The sequence below is a fragment of the Sus scrofa genome, chromosome 3, assembly GCF_054392235.1.
Source record: "Sus scrofa isolate SSC_HxYL_T2T_F1_AM1 chromosome 3, Sscrofa_HxYL_maternal_Yorkshire_Landrace_v2.0, whole genome shotgun sequence".
NCBI lineage: Eukaryota > Metazoa > Chordata > Mammalia > Artiodactyla > Suidae > Sus > Sus scrofa.
The window spans coordinates 15,601,177-15,616,684 of NC_139385.1; the positions used below are offsets into that span (position 1 = coordinate 15,601,177).

General features: G+C 42.1%; 1 protein-coding gene across 5 annotated transcripts in view; it reads right to left on the reverse strand.

Moving 5' to 3' along the window:
- The window catches only part of CALN1 (calneuron 1), a 476,409-nt gene that overhangs the window by 249,715 nt on the left and 211,186 nt on the right, over window positions 1-15,508 (reverse strand). The window lies entirely within an intron of this gene.

Below are 15,508 nucleotides of genomic sequence, written 5' to 3' on the forward strand. Positions count from 1 at the left end.
CCCGTCTAGTTAAAGGGATTGGTAACAAGCTTGGAATTTCCATGGAAATTCCAGAATAGCTATTCCTCTTAAGTAAAGACTAAATATCAGGACTACTAGATTCATACTAAGAACAAGGGAAAAATTTGAATTAAAATGCCATAGAAGTGCATAAAAGTAAGCTTTTAAGCTCAAGGTGGTCAGCCAGTAATTTAGCTACCAGCTAAAATAAAAACATATAATAAAAATTTTTAATTACGAGTCTATGACACATTATCCAAAAGGTACAGTATACAATAAAAATTTATTAGAGACGCAGAGTAACAAAAAAAAGGTGTCCCACAGTCAATGGAAAAAGCAGTCAACAGAAACAGATCCAAAGATTACCCAGATATTGGAATTGACAAAGACTTTAGAACAGCAATTATAAATAATTTCAAAACCTCAAAGAAAAATGTGTCTTAATAAGGGAACAGATGGGAAAGTCCAGCAGAGAGACAAAATTTATTAATGAACCAAATAAAAATTCTAGAACTCAAGAGTACAATATCAGTAATAAAAAATTCACTGGATGGCCTTAACAAAAGATTAGACATGGCAGAAGAATAATTAAACTGAAGACAGATCAGTAGAAATTATTGAATCTCAACAAAAAGAGAAAGATACAGAAAAATATTAATAGAACCTCAGTGTCATGTGAGAGTTGGAGATATTTACATAAATGTGATAGAAACCTAAAAGGGAAATGATGGAGATAATAGGAAAGAAGAAATACTTGAACATATAGTGAGTTAAAACTTCCCAAGCTTATTTAAGGGAAAAAAAAAAAAATCAACCTACAGATCCAAGATCAGAATACGCTAAGCTGGAGTTCCCATTGTGGCTCAGTGGTTAACGAATCTGACTAGGAACCATGAGGCTGCAGGTTAGATCCCTGGCCTTGCTCAGTAGGTTAAGGATCCGGTGTTGCCAGAGATGTGGTGTAGGTTGCAGACGCGGCTCAGATCCCGTGTTGCTGTGGCTCTAGTGTAGGCCAGTGGCTACAGCTCTGATTTGACCCCTAGCGTGGGAACCTCCACATGCTGTGGGTGCAGGCCAAGAAATCACAAAAAAAAAAAAAGGAAAAGAATAACCTAAGCTGGAAAATGCAAAGAAAAAACACAAATAAATAATAGAAATGAAGTAAAAACAGAGAAAGTGGAAAAATCTAGACACATGAGAGCCAGAGAATAAGACACATTATACCATTACATCCAGTGGAGCAAAGAAAAATAAATTAAGAAAACAATCCCATTTACGATAGCTTAAAAAAAATAAAATATTAGGAATAAATTTAATGAAGGAGGTGAAAAATCTTTACAGTGAGTATTATAAAACACTGATGATAGAAATTGAAGATGACATATATAAATGGAAAATATCCCATGTTTATGGATTGGAATAATTAACATTAAAAGGTTCAGACTGCCAAAAGCAATCTACAGATTCAATGCAATCCCTATAAAAAATTCCATGGCATTTTTCAAAGAAATAGAAAATACAATCCTAATATTCATATGGAATCACAAAAGACTCCAAAACAGCTAAAGTTATCTCCAACAAGAAGGGCAAATCTAGAGCAACACTGGAAATCACACTTCTTGGTTTCAAACTATATTACAAAGCTATAATTATCAAAATAGTATTGTATTGGACTTTTCTTGTGGTGCAGCAGGTTAAGGATCTGGCATTGTCACTGCAGCAGCTTGGGTCACTGCTGTGGTGCTGGTTCAGTCCCTGGTCTAGGATCTTCCACATGCTGTGGGCATGGTCAAAAAAAAAAAAAAAAAAAAAAGGATGGTATTGGCATAAAAACATACATAGGTTAATGGAACAGAACAAAGAGCCCAGAAATAAACCCACACATAGATAGTCACCTCATATTTGACAAAGGTGCCCAGAATACATAATGGAGAAAGGACAGTCTCTTCAATAAATGGTATTGAGAAAACTGTATATGCACATGCAAAAAAAATGAAGTGGGACCCTTATCTTAAACCATACACAAAAAGCAACTCAAAATGGATTAAAGATTTAAATGTAAGACCTGAAACCATAAAAAGATTCTAGAAAACAGAGGCAAAAACCTCCTTGACACTGGTCTTGCAATAATTCTTTGGATTTAGCACCAAAAGCACGGATAACAAAAATAAAAGTAAACAACTGAACTCACTGTATAGCACAAAGAACTCTACCCAGAATTCTGTGATAATCTATATGGGAAAAGAATCTGAGAGAGAATGGATATATGTATATGTATAGTTGGGTCACTTTGTTGTGCAGTAGAAATTATCACAGCCTTATAAATTAGCTATACTTTAATAAAAATAAAATAAACATCAATGGAAAAGCCTCTGCACACTGAAGGGAACAATCAACAAAATGAAAAGGTAACCTAGGAATGGAAGAAAATATTTGCAAACCATACATCTGATAAGAGATTAATATCCGAAATACAGAATGAACACTTACAACTTAGTGGCCAAAACAAAAAACAAACAACCCAATCTAAAATGGGCAAAGGACCTGAACAGACATTTTTCCTAAGCAGACATACTCATGGCTGACAGCTATCTAACAAGATGCTCAACATGCTTCATTATCCGGGAAATGGAATTCCAAACCACAACGAGGTATCACCCTACATCTGTTAAAATGGTTATTAACAAAAAGACAAGGGATAACAAATGTTGGCGAGGATGCAGGGAAAAGAGAACTCTTGCACATTTTTTTGTGAGAATGTAAATTGGTGCAGTCATTATGGGACACAGTACGCAAGTTCCTCAACAAATTAAAAATTGAACGCCATACAATCAGCAATCTCCCTTCTAGGCATGTATCAGAAGGAGATGAAATCATTATCTCAAAAAGCTACAGGCGCTCCTACATTCACAATAGTCAAGATATAGAAACAACCTATGTGTCCATCAACACACAGGATGGACAAAGAATAGAATGAATAAAGACGTCGTGATATGCATCGTACAACTGAGTATTATTCAGTCATAAAAATGATGTGCTGCCATTTGGGACAACACAAATGAAACTAGAAGGCATTATGCTAAGTGAAATAAGCCAAAAAGAGAAAGAGTAATAGACTGTATCACTTTTACGTGAAATCTAAAAACAGGTTGAACTGGTACCAACAGAGACTAGAACAGTGGTTGCCCAGAGCTGGTTACAGGGGAAGGGGAGGTGTTAATCAAAGGGTACAAACTGTCAGTTATGAGATGATTCAGTTCTGAAGACCTAACGTACAGCATGGTGACAACAGTTAATAACACTGCGTTGTGTTCCTGAACTGTGCTAAGAGACTAGATCTAAAGCATTCTCAACATTTTCTTAAAAGGTAACTAGGCAAGGTGATGGATGTGTTAATGCCTTGATTATGGTCCTCATTTCACAATGTGTCTGTCTATCAAATCATCCTGTTGTGCACTTCAAATATGTTACAATGTTACTTGTCAATGATGCCTCAATAAAACTGGGGAAACAATGAGATCCTGCTGTAGAGCACAGAACTACATCTAACCACTTGTGAAGGAACAGGATGGAGGATAATGTGAGAAAAAGAATGTATATATACGTATGCCTGGGTTACTTTGCTGTACAGCAGAAAGTGACAGAATGCTACAAATCAACTATAATGAAAAAAATTTTTTAAAGCTGGTGGAAGAAAGAATATAATCCTGATTGTATCTCACAGACCTTATGTTGTATGAATGAAGACAGACACGAAAGATATAAGGTTCCATTTATATGCATTCCAAACACAGGCAAAACTAATCTACAATGATACAAAGCCACAGAGCGTTTGCCTATGGCAGATGAAGACAGAACAAGAAGGACAGATGAAATTCTCTGGAGTGTGGAACATTTAATACAAGGGTCAGCAAACTACGGCTCATCCACCAAATCTATCCCACCCTATTTGTGTAAATAAAGTTTTATTGTCACAGAGTCATGCTCCCTGGTGTAGGCGGTCTGTGGTTGCTTTTGCACTACACAGGCAGAGCAGAGTAGATGAACCAGAGAGGATGGCCCACATATTATGAAATATTTACATCTAGCCCTTTACAGGAGGGAAAAGAAAAAAGAAAAAAAAAAAAAAGGTTAACACCATTACATGTGTGTATACATGAACATGAAGTTATGGGTTGAATTATGTCCCTCCCAAAATATATCTTGAAGTCTTAATGCCTAGAACCTCAGAAGGTGACCTTGTTTGGCAGTATGGTCACTGCCGATATGCCTAGTGTCCTTGTGAGAAGACAGTCACCTGAAGACAGAGAAAGGAAGACCACAGGATGGTCACGACAGAGACTGGAGTCATGCGGCTGCGGGCCAACGAGTGCCAAGGATGGCTGGAAACCACCAGAAGCTAGGAATAAGCATGAGGGATTCTTGCCCTCAGGCTTCAGATTTCCAGCCTTCAGAACTGTGAGACAATCCACGTCTGTCGTTTCAAGCCACTCATTTGTGGTACTTTGTTACAGCAGCCAGAGGAAACTCATACGCATGGTCATACGGCTGTCTGTATTTACCAGGTTACATGAACATACACATTTGCCCATCAAATTGTGCCCTAAAGACCTGTGCATGTCACTGTTTCTAAATTGGTAGTAAAAGGAAAACATGTCTTTAAAAAAAAAAAAAAAAAAACAGTATCAGCAAGGAAGTAAATGCTTTACCAAGATGTAAGACTGGAGACCGTGGTAGCAAGGAACACACTCAGCCTGTTCTCTACCCACCAGAACCTACTGTCTCAACTGTCTTCAAGGCAACTGCCTAGAAACTCAGGTCTAAGCAGGCAGAAAGTTATAGGAACAGAAAAGAGTCATCTGATTTTAAAAATGATATCTAAGTAAGTTCTTTAGCTATTGTTTTGCTGCCTGGAAATAAAGAAAACTCCAGCCATGGGAGTTGCCTCCTTGCAGAAGGTTGAGTGTATGCTAAATAAAATCAGGCAAGAATGGCATGGTGCACTGTGCCAAGGGAGCCATCTTCATGGTCCATGACAGACCTTTTAGTTGACTGACCTGTAGGAATTCCCAACCTCCTTCTCCTTTCCCATCCTTTACTAAAGAGGCTAAAAAGCTAAATGTTCACTTTCTCAGCTTCATTCGCAGTTAAGGTCGACCATGCGTTTCAGTTCTAGCCAGTAAAAACCTTAGGAGAAAGCTCCTATTCTCAAAGAGAGTCTCAGGAAGTGAAGGTGCTTTGCCCGTCTCTTCCTTGATGATCCAGATGTGTGTGCGATGACTAGACCTAGGCAGCCATCTTGAGACCATGAAGCACCAACCGTTAGAACAAAAAGCCAAGAGTTACTTGTGACAGGGTAGAAACCTGAAAAGAGCCTGAAGACTTAAGGCCACGAGTCTGTTGATGCATCTGTGATAGCCTATTCACCTTCAGATTTTTTTTGTTATGGTGATGACTTTTTTTTCTTCATTTTTATTTATTTATTTTCTTCTTACAGCCTCACCTCTGGTATATGGAAGTTCCCAGGCTAGGTGCTGAATCAGAGCTGCAGCTGCAGCCTATGCCACAGTCACCGCAACACCAGATCTGAGCCACATGTGCAACCTACGCTTCAGCTTGAGGCAATGCTGGATCCTTAACCCACTCAGCAAGGTCAGGGATCAAACCCACATCCTCATAGAGACAACTTCGGGTTCTTAACCCGGAGAGCCCCAACAGGAGCTCCCAGATTTAAGTAAATGATAACTGTCTTTGTGATGGAAGCCACTGTTCATCAAGATTTCTGTTACTTGCTGTCAAATACATTCCTAACTGATAAAATTAACAATTCTATTTCTCCTACCTAAGAGTTCTAGCAAATAAGAGAGAAAGATAGGAAATAGGAGTGGCAAATGAATTACAAATATGCCAAGTATTCTTCAAAGGCTAAGTCTACCTATTAGCATCCTCTAGAAAGAATATATCAAAAGTAAAAGTAGGAGTTCCTGTCCTGGCTCAGCGGTTAATGAAGCTAACTAGCATCCATGAGGATGTGGGTTTGATCCCCGGCCTCATTCAGTGGGTTAAGGATCTGACGTTGCTGTGGCTGTGGTGTAGACTGGCAGCTGTAGCTCGGATTGGACCCCTAGCCTGGGAACTTCCATATGCCGCAGGTACAGCCCTGAAAAAAAGACAAAAAAAAAAAAAAAGTAAAGCAGTTAAAATAAAAAAAGAGAGAAGAGAAGAAAAATGAGAATTGTTAACATTTCTTGATGGCTCACTAGGTTCTAAGCATATACTGCACTATCATTTCAGATAGGAACTCTTGTACCATGATGTTAAGAAAGAGTACCAGTTAGGATGCTATAGCCAACCAAGTACTGGGGGCTGCTACCAAAATCGTGCACTAGAGAAGACAGCACTAGACTGAGAATTACTAGATGAGCATTCTAGTTTCGACACCATCACTTAGGTGCTCCGTGAATTTGGAGAATTACTTGGCATATCTGCTTTCCTTTAAGGCAATTAGCCACAGGGTCAACTTCAGATGTATACCATTCTGGAGTTCCCGTTGTGGCACAGTGGTTAACGAATCCGACTAGGAACCATGAGGTTGCGGTTCGGTCCCTGTCCCTGCTCAGTGGGTTAAGGATCCGGCGTTGCCGTGAGCTGTGGTGTAGGTTGCAGACGCGGCTTGGATCCCGCGTTGCTGTGGCTCTGGCGTAGGCTGGTGGCTACAGCTCCGATTGGACCCCTAGCCTGGGAACCTCCATATGCCGCGGGAGCGGCCCAAAGAAATAGCAAAAAGGCAAAAAAAAAAAAAAAAATGTATACTATTCTAATTTCTGACCTATTTCATCTGGCTCAAGTAATTTGGCTAGATTTGTAAGAATTCATAAAATACTTATGAAACAGCATGGTCATGTCAAGGGAACGACAGCAATTGATTCTCCCATAATAGGCCGGGCAGGATATAGAAGACAGAATTCTGTCAATAAAAGAGAGTAACTTCCTAAGCTCTCAAACATGTCCATACAGCAGCCATGAACTTGACGGGGAATCAACTGTCCAGGTAAGATGTGGTTTTGTTGTCATAGCTATACCATTTATATTAATAGCCAGAAGCCATTTTTATTTGATTTGGGGATATGATAATGGCTGTTTTTTAGATAGCAAAATATTTCTCCCCTGAATTCAGCCTTAAGCTAATTGAGATTTTCTCAGTGCGCACCTTAAAAAAAAAAAAAGAAAGAAAGAAAGAAAAAAAAGAATGACTCGGGACTATGAACTGGGAAGAAGGCCTGAGATGAAAAAGTCACATAAACAATCCACAAAGTCAATAATCTTCCGGGCGGAAAAGCAAAAGTTGATTATTTGTGAAGCAGACTGAGAATAAATTGGGAGCAAAAAAGTTATTCGAGCTGTAGAAAATTACATGGATTTGTATTTATGTTTAGCATCAGTAGTAAAATTGCATTTTCTAGTGAATCTACAGCTCAGAGCCTGAAAGTATAGATCTTTTAAAAGGCACAAAGCTGAATTCCAAGGATTACAAGAAATGTTTTATTTATAATGTTTGCATGAAGCTAGACACTGTGCCCATCTGTCTCTTCCAATATATTTTCAAAACCAGATTTATGGACTATAACTAAAAATGTAAAAAGGGAGAGTGTTCTGACTCCCTCCCAGTGTAATTCAGTCTGTTATCATATTTTTTCTTTGCTATAAACTTGCCAGTACGATTTACCACAGTACCCTTTATTTGCCAGTTTCGGAGTAGTAGGTTTTGTGTCTTTTTAATGCTAAATTCTTCAGGGATGCCTACAGCTGATTTATTACCCCTTCCTCTTCATTTCCACATACTGGATGTAGTGGGAGAAAAATAATTATTGAATGAACGACCAGAACTCTAATGACACTGCATCTCTGTCTTAGGAAAAGGACTAGAAGGAGAAAAATGCTCCCCCCAAAAGTGAATTTCACCCTTTATGGCCCCCCTACCGGCCTCTCATTTATACCCTCTCCTTCTGATTTTTTTTTTTTTTTTCCTAGCTTTTTAGGGCTGCACCCGTGACATATGGAAGTTCCCAGGCTAGGGGCTGAATTGGAGCTGCAGCTGCCGGCCTATCCTACAGCCACAGCAACTCGGGATCTGAACCATGTCTGCAACCTACACCACAGCTCACAGCAAAGTCGGATCCTTAACCCACTGAGTGAGGCCAGGGATCAAAGCCGCATCCTCGTGAATACTAGTTAGGTTTGTAACAGCTGAGTCACAACGGGAACTCCCTCCCTCTAACATATTCTTTTGCTGCCATTTAGTTCCACTCGCTTGTCTATTTACGGCCTCGATGGCTCTGAAGTTAATTAAGAAACCTCCTCATATTCTCTTCGCCATCCTCATCACCCAAGCTTCGATCGCCATGAGCTCCACTCGAAGCCAACTGGATGAGCCGCAGCTGCATCCCCCTGCAAGACAATTTTTTTCAAAGGATTTGTTTAAAGGTCATGGCCATTGCCAAGTAACTCAATCATAGTCTCAGGAATGTCGGGGTGAATGTTAGGCCCAGTGGCATTGTCCTTGTCATTCCTGCAGAGAACAGTAAGCACTAGGAATGAGGAGGAACCCCCAATACAAGAGGGTGTGATGCCACTTATGTAAAACACTAGATAAAGTGAAAACTAGTCTGCAGTGACAGAACTGGGATCAGTTAGGGACAGGGAGGAAGGAGCATGGAGGAAGGGATGGGTCACCAGGGGAATAAGGACGTTGTGGGGTGTGGTAGAAACCTTTTTTTTTTTTTTTAACAGCTGCACCCCCAGCATATGGAAGTTCCCAGGCCAGGGGTCAAACCGGAGCTGCTGCAGGTGCCGCCTATACCACAGACACAGCAACGCCTGAATAGAGCTTCATCTGCGACCTAGGCCACAGCTTGCAGCAACGCCAGATCCTTAACGCACTGAGCAAGGGCAAGGATTGAACCCGCCTCCTCACAGACACAACATCAGGTCTTCAACCCACTGAGCCACAACGGGAACTCCAGAAATCTTTGATGTCCTGATCAGGTTGGTAGTTTCAGAGGTGTATACGTGATCAAAACTCATCAAATTCCACACATTAAACAGGTGCGGTTTATCCTATGTAAACTACATCTCAATACTAAGAAAGGAAGAAAGAAAGAGCGAGAGAGAGAAAAAGAGAGAGAGAGGGAAGGAAGAGAAAAAACCAGAGTGATTTCGGAATAGGGCAAGGGAGCAAGAAAACCTTCCATCTAAGAAACAAGCCAAGACTCTAGGGAAACATAATCACTGCCGTTGGGTGCCTGGTGGGCTACTGAATTCAAGCGTCTGGCTCTGCACAGCCTCACTGTAAAGACCAAGGTAACCTGGGAGAATCTGAAGACAAGAAACTTCGCCTGCAAACAAAGAACTACTTCCTAACCAAAAAGAATCATCTAACCATCAAACGGGCTGCCATGCTGGCGAGGGAGTCTCTCGGTCCTGGGCTCCGCGCGGCAAAGCAGGGCTGACTTCTCAGGGTTCGTAGAAACGTTTTTGGAAAGGCAGAGACAACCTTTCAGGCCTCTTCCAAGCTGAGCCTGCTAGAATTCTGCAAGACTAGACATTCCCTATTGTTTGTTGTTTGCACAGAAGAGCCCAAAGTTACATCATCTTGGGTGATTTTCCTCAAAAACAACTAAAAAGTCAGGATGGAACTGAAGAGGAATTTTCTGCTCTCTCTAGTTGGTGTCTGATCTCCTTTCTTTTGGTCCAGGAAGACTTGCACTGAAGATAGATGACTTTTGGTTCTGCTCCTTTCCAAATGCTCCTAGTATCATAAATGACTTGGCTGAAGCTGGCACACACAGTCGTGTAATTTGTGGGAGCCGATTCTCAATGTCATCCTCATGGGACATCTAACTCACATCTTCCTCTCCTCTTGACACACTGTGTTGGAGGGATGCATGGGCATTTTGACAAACTACAAAAGCTGCAAGACCTCATTTTTCAGTCAGTCGGTCAATCAGTCAATGAACATGTGGGCACTCTCATGTACCATGACACACTCCTCCCTGCCTTTTTTTTTTTTTTTTAGGAGGCATGGGGGGACATGCCCATGGCATGCAAAAGTTCCTGGGCCAGTGATCAAACCTGAGCCATAGCAGGGACCTGAGCCACAGCAGTGACAACACCAGATCCTTAACTGCTAGGCCACCAGGGAACTCCTCTCCTTACCACTTGGACTGTGAGCTCTTCTCACGGTTATTTCTTTTCTTTTTTTTTTTTTTTTTTTTTTTTTTTTTGTCTTTTTGCTATTTCTTTGGGCCGCTCCCGAGGCATACGGAGGTTCCCAGGCTAGGGGTCAGATCGGAGCTGTAGCCCCCGGCCTCCGCCAGAGCCACAGCAACTCGGGATCCGAGCTGCGTCTGCAACCTACACCACAGCTCACGGCAACGCTGGATCCTTAACCCACTGAGCAAGGGCAGGGACGGAACCCGCAACCTCATGGTTCCTAGTCGGATTCATTAACCACTGCGCCACGACGGGGACTCTCTCACGGTTATTTCAAGTGATAAATCTGACTTAGGGAGGAGGACTCTCACAGGAGGAGACACGTTTAAGGAGGGGATAGAGAAATAAGACCTCCTGGACGGCCGGTGACTTTCACGCAGGCCTGGCCAGAGGGTCGGTGTAAGACTGATAAACAGCTCAGGATTTCTGTTGTTATTTTCGGATTATGCTCGAGAGGTTCGGGGTTCATAGCCTCTAAGCCAAATTTTATATTAAAACAGGGCATCTTCTGGAGACCTGACCCTGTTGTAGCATGAAGAGTGACGGCCCAGGACTCCAGCCACGGAGGCAGCTGAGGCTCTGTCTTGTCCCTGCTCTAGACTCCTCTTCTGTGACCGGGTCAGTTTTCATTCGCATCTTCACTAGCGGCTGAGCCAGGGTGGAGAAAGGAACCCACTCAGACGCAACTACTTGTCTTTCAGCCAAACCGCTCTCACTCAGAGAGCGAAGGCAGCAGCTCACGTGGTCAGTAGCTCCATCTGAGGATTTTTAATTGCATTGATCTCACTGGCCCCACCTTGAAAGGATAACAGGGAGGTGTGTTTGCATTTAGCTCTTCCAAATAACATCTTGAAAGTGCGATGGAAAAATCCACAGGCTATTCAGAGAGGGAGTAAGGTCCAGTGAGTATTGGGTGAAGGAACCTGGAAGCCAGGAAGAATAAATGAAGCATCGGCAACAAAGATAGACTCAGGCATAGGAGAAAAGACCCCTTTCCAGAAAATCCAGATCAGGTCCCCATCAGCACTGAGAATTATTTTAGCTCGATTTTGCTTATTTATTAATTTTCAAATTTTTTTTTTTTTTAAACGGCCATACCTGTGGCATACGGAAGTTCCTGGGCGAGGAATCACATTGGAGCTGCAGCCGTAGGCCTATGCCACAGCCACGGGAACACTGGATCTGAGCCACATCTGCCACCTACGGCTGCAGCTGGTGGTAACACGGATCCTTAACCCACTGAGCAAGGCCAGGGATCAAACCCACATCCCCACAGAGACAAGTCAGGTTCTTCACCTGCTAAGGAACAATGGGAACTCTTTTTAGCTCCACTTTTTTTTTTTTTTTTTTTTTTTTTGTCTTTTTGCTATTTCTTTGGGCCGCACTGGCGGCATATGGAGGTTCCCAGGCTAGGGGTCTAATCGGAGCTGTAGCCACCCGCCTACGCCAGAGCCACAGCAACGAGGGATCCGAGCCGCGTCTGCAACCTACACCACAGCTCACGGCAACGCCGGATCCTTAACCCACTGAGCAAGGGCAGGGACTGAACCCGCAACCTCATGGTTCCTAGTCGGATTCGTTAACCACTGCGCCACAAAGGGAACTCCTTTAGCTCCACTTTAAAGGCAATGGAAGCGTGAGCTCAATAAAAGGTTGCACTTAATCTTTCGTGCAAGAGAGCAGAGTAAGTAACTAAGATCTAACACATAATCACTGTCATGACTAATTTGAAGATGGTTCTTTTTTTTAAATTGAGGCAGATGACAAATTACCTAAAGCATCTTTAGAACATTAAGAAACTCATATACTAGTAAACATTAAAAATGGGTTCTTTGTCATAGTCTCATTATATTTTTCACATGGTTAGTACTTTTTAAGCATATCATAGATGCCTGCCTCAATTTGGGACTGCAAATTCATTTTGTCAAGTTCACAGTTCATTAAAATAAAAACAGTGAATTCTGAAATGCTTTTATGCTGTATCTTACATAAAACTTGTTTGGTAAGATTTGAAGTCTAAAGTGTTTTCATGTTTTAATGGTTTATTTTTTGTCTTTAGGCGTCATGGCTTAAAGACTGACTTGGAAACAACACTGGCTTCTTTTAAAACAAACAAGATTGGTTTCCTTTTTTTTTTTTTTTTTTTTTTGCTTTTTAGGACCACACCCACACTATATGGAAGTTCCCAGGCTAGGGGTTGAATCAGAGCTACAGCTGCCAGTCTACACCACAGCCACAGCAGTGCTAGATCTGAGCCACATCTGCAACCTACACCACAGCTCACGGCAATGCCAGATCCTTAACCCACAGATCGAGGCCAGGGATGGAACCTGAAACCTCATAGTTCCTAGTCGTATTCGTTTCCGCTGTGCTATGAGGGGAACTCCAAGATTGGTTTCCTTTGAAACAATAAAGATGTTAAGTTTTGGGGGACCCAAATTAACAGAGAGTAAAATTCAGATATCTTATCAAGTGCAAGTAAGTTCTCAGTTGGCCTCAGACTTCAGTTGGATTATTAGGCTAAAAAGTTGATCTGAATTAGAGATTCTTGAAAATAAACTCCTCATTACGACTTTCGAGGGCATTCAAGAACAAAAGGAAGTAGGTAAGAAAAATATTCTATTTATATACCTAGAATATAAAAATATTCTATTTATATATCTGTCTTCAGGACAGCTCTGAAGACTAACTAAATTTCACGGGTAATTAAAATCATTTGCATGAAGACTAATATGCCTGCGATTTAAAGTTCTTTTGTAAAGGACAGAATTTTCTTGAATGTCTCTACTCTGACTCAGAGTGATGGCTGGTCCTGATGAACACTCTGCCCAGAAAACCAAACAGGTGAAGGTGAGCGTCATTAAACACTCTAAGGCAGACCCAAGGTTCCATCAACCCAAACTGGCAAGGTTTCTCTAGTGAAAAGAGTTGTCTTAATTTTTTTTTTTTTTTTGTCTTTTTGCTATTTCTTTGGGCTGCTCCCGCGGCATATGGAGGTTCCCAGGCTAGGGGTTGAATCGGAGCTGTAGCCACCGGCCTACGCCAGAGCCACAGCAACGCGGGATCCGAGCCGCGTCTGCAACCTACACCACAGCTCATGGCAACGCCGGATCCTTAACCCACTGAGCAAGGGCAGGGACCGAACCGGCAACTTCATGGTTCCTAGTCGGATTCGTTAACCACTGCGCCACGACGGGAACTCCGAGTTGTCTTATTGTACACGTGTGGATAATTTAACTCACCGCCATGGAAATGAAAACCAAAGCAGAAAATAAACATCATATGTATAGATGTGCATAGGCACGTGGGTACATGAATGTATAATTGTATATGTACACACAGTTTTCAAACATGCTCAAAACTACAGATGTGATTCAATGAAATTCCAAATAACTGTAATCCCGATTCAACCATTTTCAAGATGTGAAAATCTTGATATGCACCTTTATCTCATTTTCCCTCCTTTACTCCTGAGATACTTTCAAGCGCATCTCAGACAAAATGTCTTTGGACCCCTACATACTTCAGGGCCCATCTATAAAAATAAACAAATACATAAAAATTTTAAAAAACCCTTTTTCGTTCATGACCATATACTGTTATCACATTAACAAAATAAATAATAATTCCTCAGTATCCTCTCCAATCCCATCTCCCTGACTGTCCCACAAGGTCATGTACATAATCACATCAGAACACAAACTAAAGGCTCACATATAATCTGTCTTCATCGAAAACCAATGACCCTCTTTCCAGGAATTAGCGTGCGTGCGTGTGTGCGCGTGTGCATACATACATCTATTTAGTCTTTGACCCTGTTCCTGACACAGAGCTCCCAAATCCCTCAGAATGTCCTGGGTGATAGGAGCATCTTTTGCTCTAATGAAGCAACTCCTGGTGGGCTTTTGGCTGGGGGCCGGCCACCAGAAAGACCAAGCCATGATGAGAAGCCTGGAACTTTCTGTTCTACCCACCCCACCCAATTCACCGGAGAGGGGCGGAAACTGATCAAGCCTACATGAGGAAGCCTCCACAAAAATCCCAAACTACAGAGTCTGGAAAGCTTCCTGGAAGGCAAACACCAGCCAGGAGGGTGCACACCCCAACTCCACAGAGACAGATGCTCTGAAATTCAAAACCCTTCTGGACCACACCTTAGGCATCTTGTCATCTGGCGGTTTTCCGATAACCTCATCACACCCTCTAACACACGATAACCTGGGAAAGGAAGATAAGTGTTTCCCTGAGTTCTGTGAGCACTCCTAGCAAAGAATTAAACCCAAGGAAGCAGTCATGGGAAACCTACTCCTGACAGCAGGTCGGTCAGAAGTCCCAGGGACCACCTGGACCTGCTCCTGAAGTATGAAGTGGGAAGAATCTTAAGGGACTGAGCCCTTAACTTGTGGCATCTGATGCTAATTCCAGGTAGTCTCAGAACTGAACTGCATGGTAGGACTCCCAGGTGTCGTCAGAGAATTGGTGACTGCGGGAATAAACCCACACACCTCAAGTCAGAAGAGTTCTGAGTGTGGTAAGAGTGTAAGGGTTAAAAAAAAATTTTAAAGAATACAAAAACCGTCTTTTCTAGACACTCACATTCTGAAAGCCTCCTTGGTGTCACTGAGCTCTTTCCTCTGCCTCCCAGGTTCCCTGCACATGGAAGTTAGCTCTAGAGACTTGGTTAGATTAACAGTCAGGTGTTTGGTATTTTTTTTTAAAAGAACAACGGGTGCTGTGAGCTTCAGGATCCTGCCTATCCAGATCCCACACGATTGGGATTCCCAATTAAAGTGATAATCAGGAGTTCCCACCGTGGCGCAGTGGTTAACAAATCTGACTAGGAGCCATGAGGTTGCGGGTTCGGTCCCTGCCCTTCCTCAGTGGGTTAAGGATCTGGCGTTGCCGTGAGCTGTGGTGTAGGTTGCAGATGTGACTCGGATCCCACGTTGCTGTGGCTCTGGCGTAGGCCGGGAGCTACAGCTCCGATTAGACCCCTAGCCTGGGAACCTCCATATGCCGCGGGAGCAGCCCAAGAAATAGCAACAAAACAGAAAAAAATAAAAAAATTAAAAAAAAATAAAGTGATAATCAGCAGGTTCAGGTGGTGAAGACCTGTAGCTTGTACTGTAACTCTCCCCATCCACTTCTCTTTTGGTTTGGTTTTGTTTTTCAGAGTTTTTTTTTTTTTTCCTTCATTTATTTTTCATTTTTAAAGTTTTATTGCATATAGCTGACT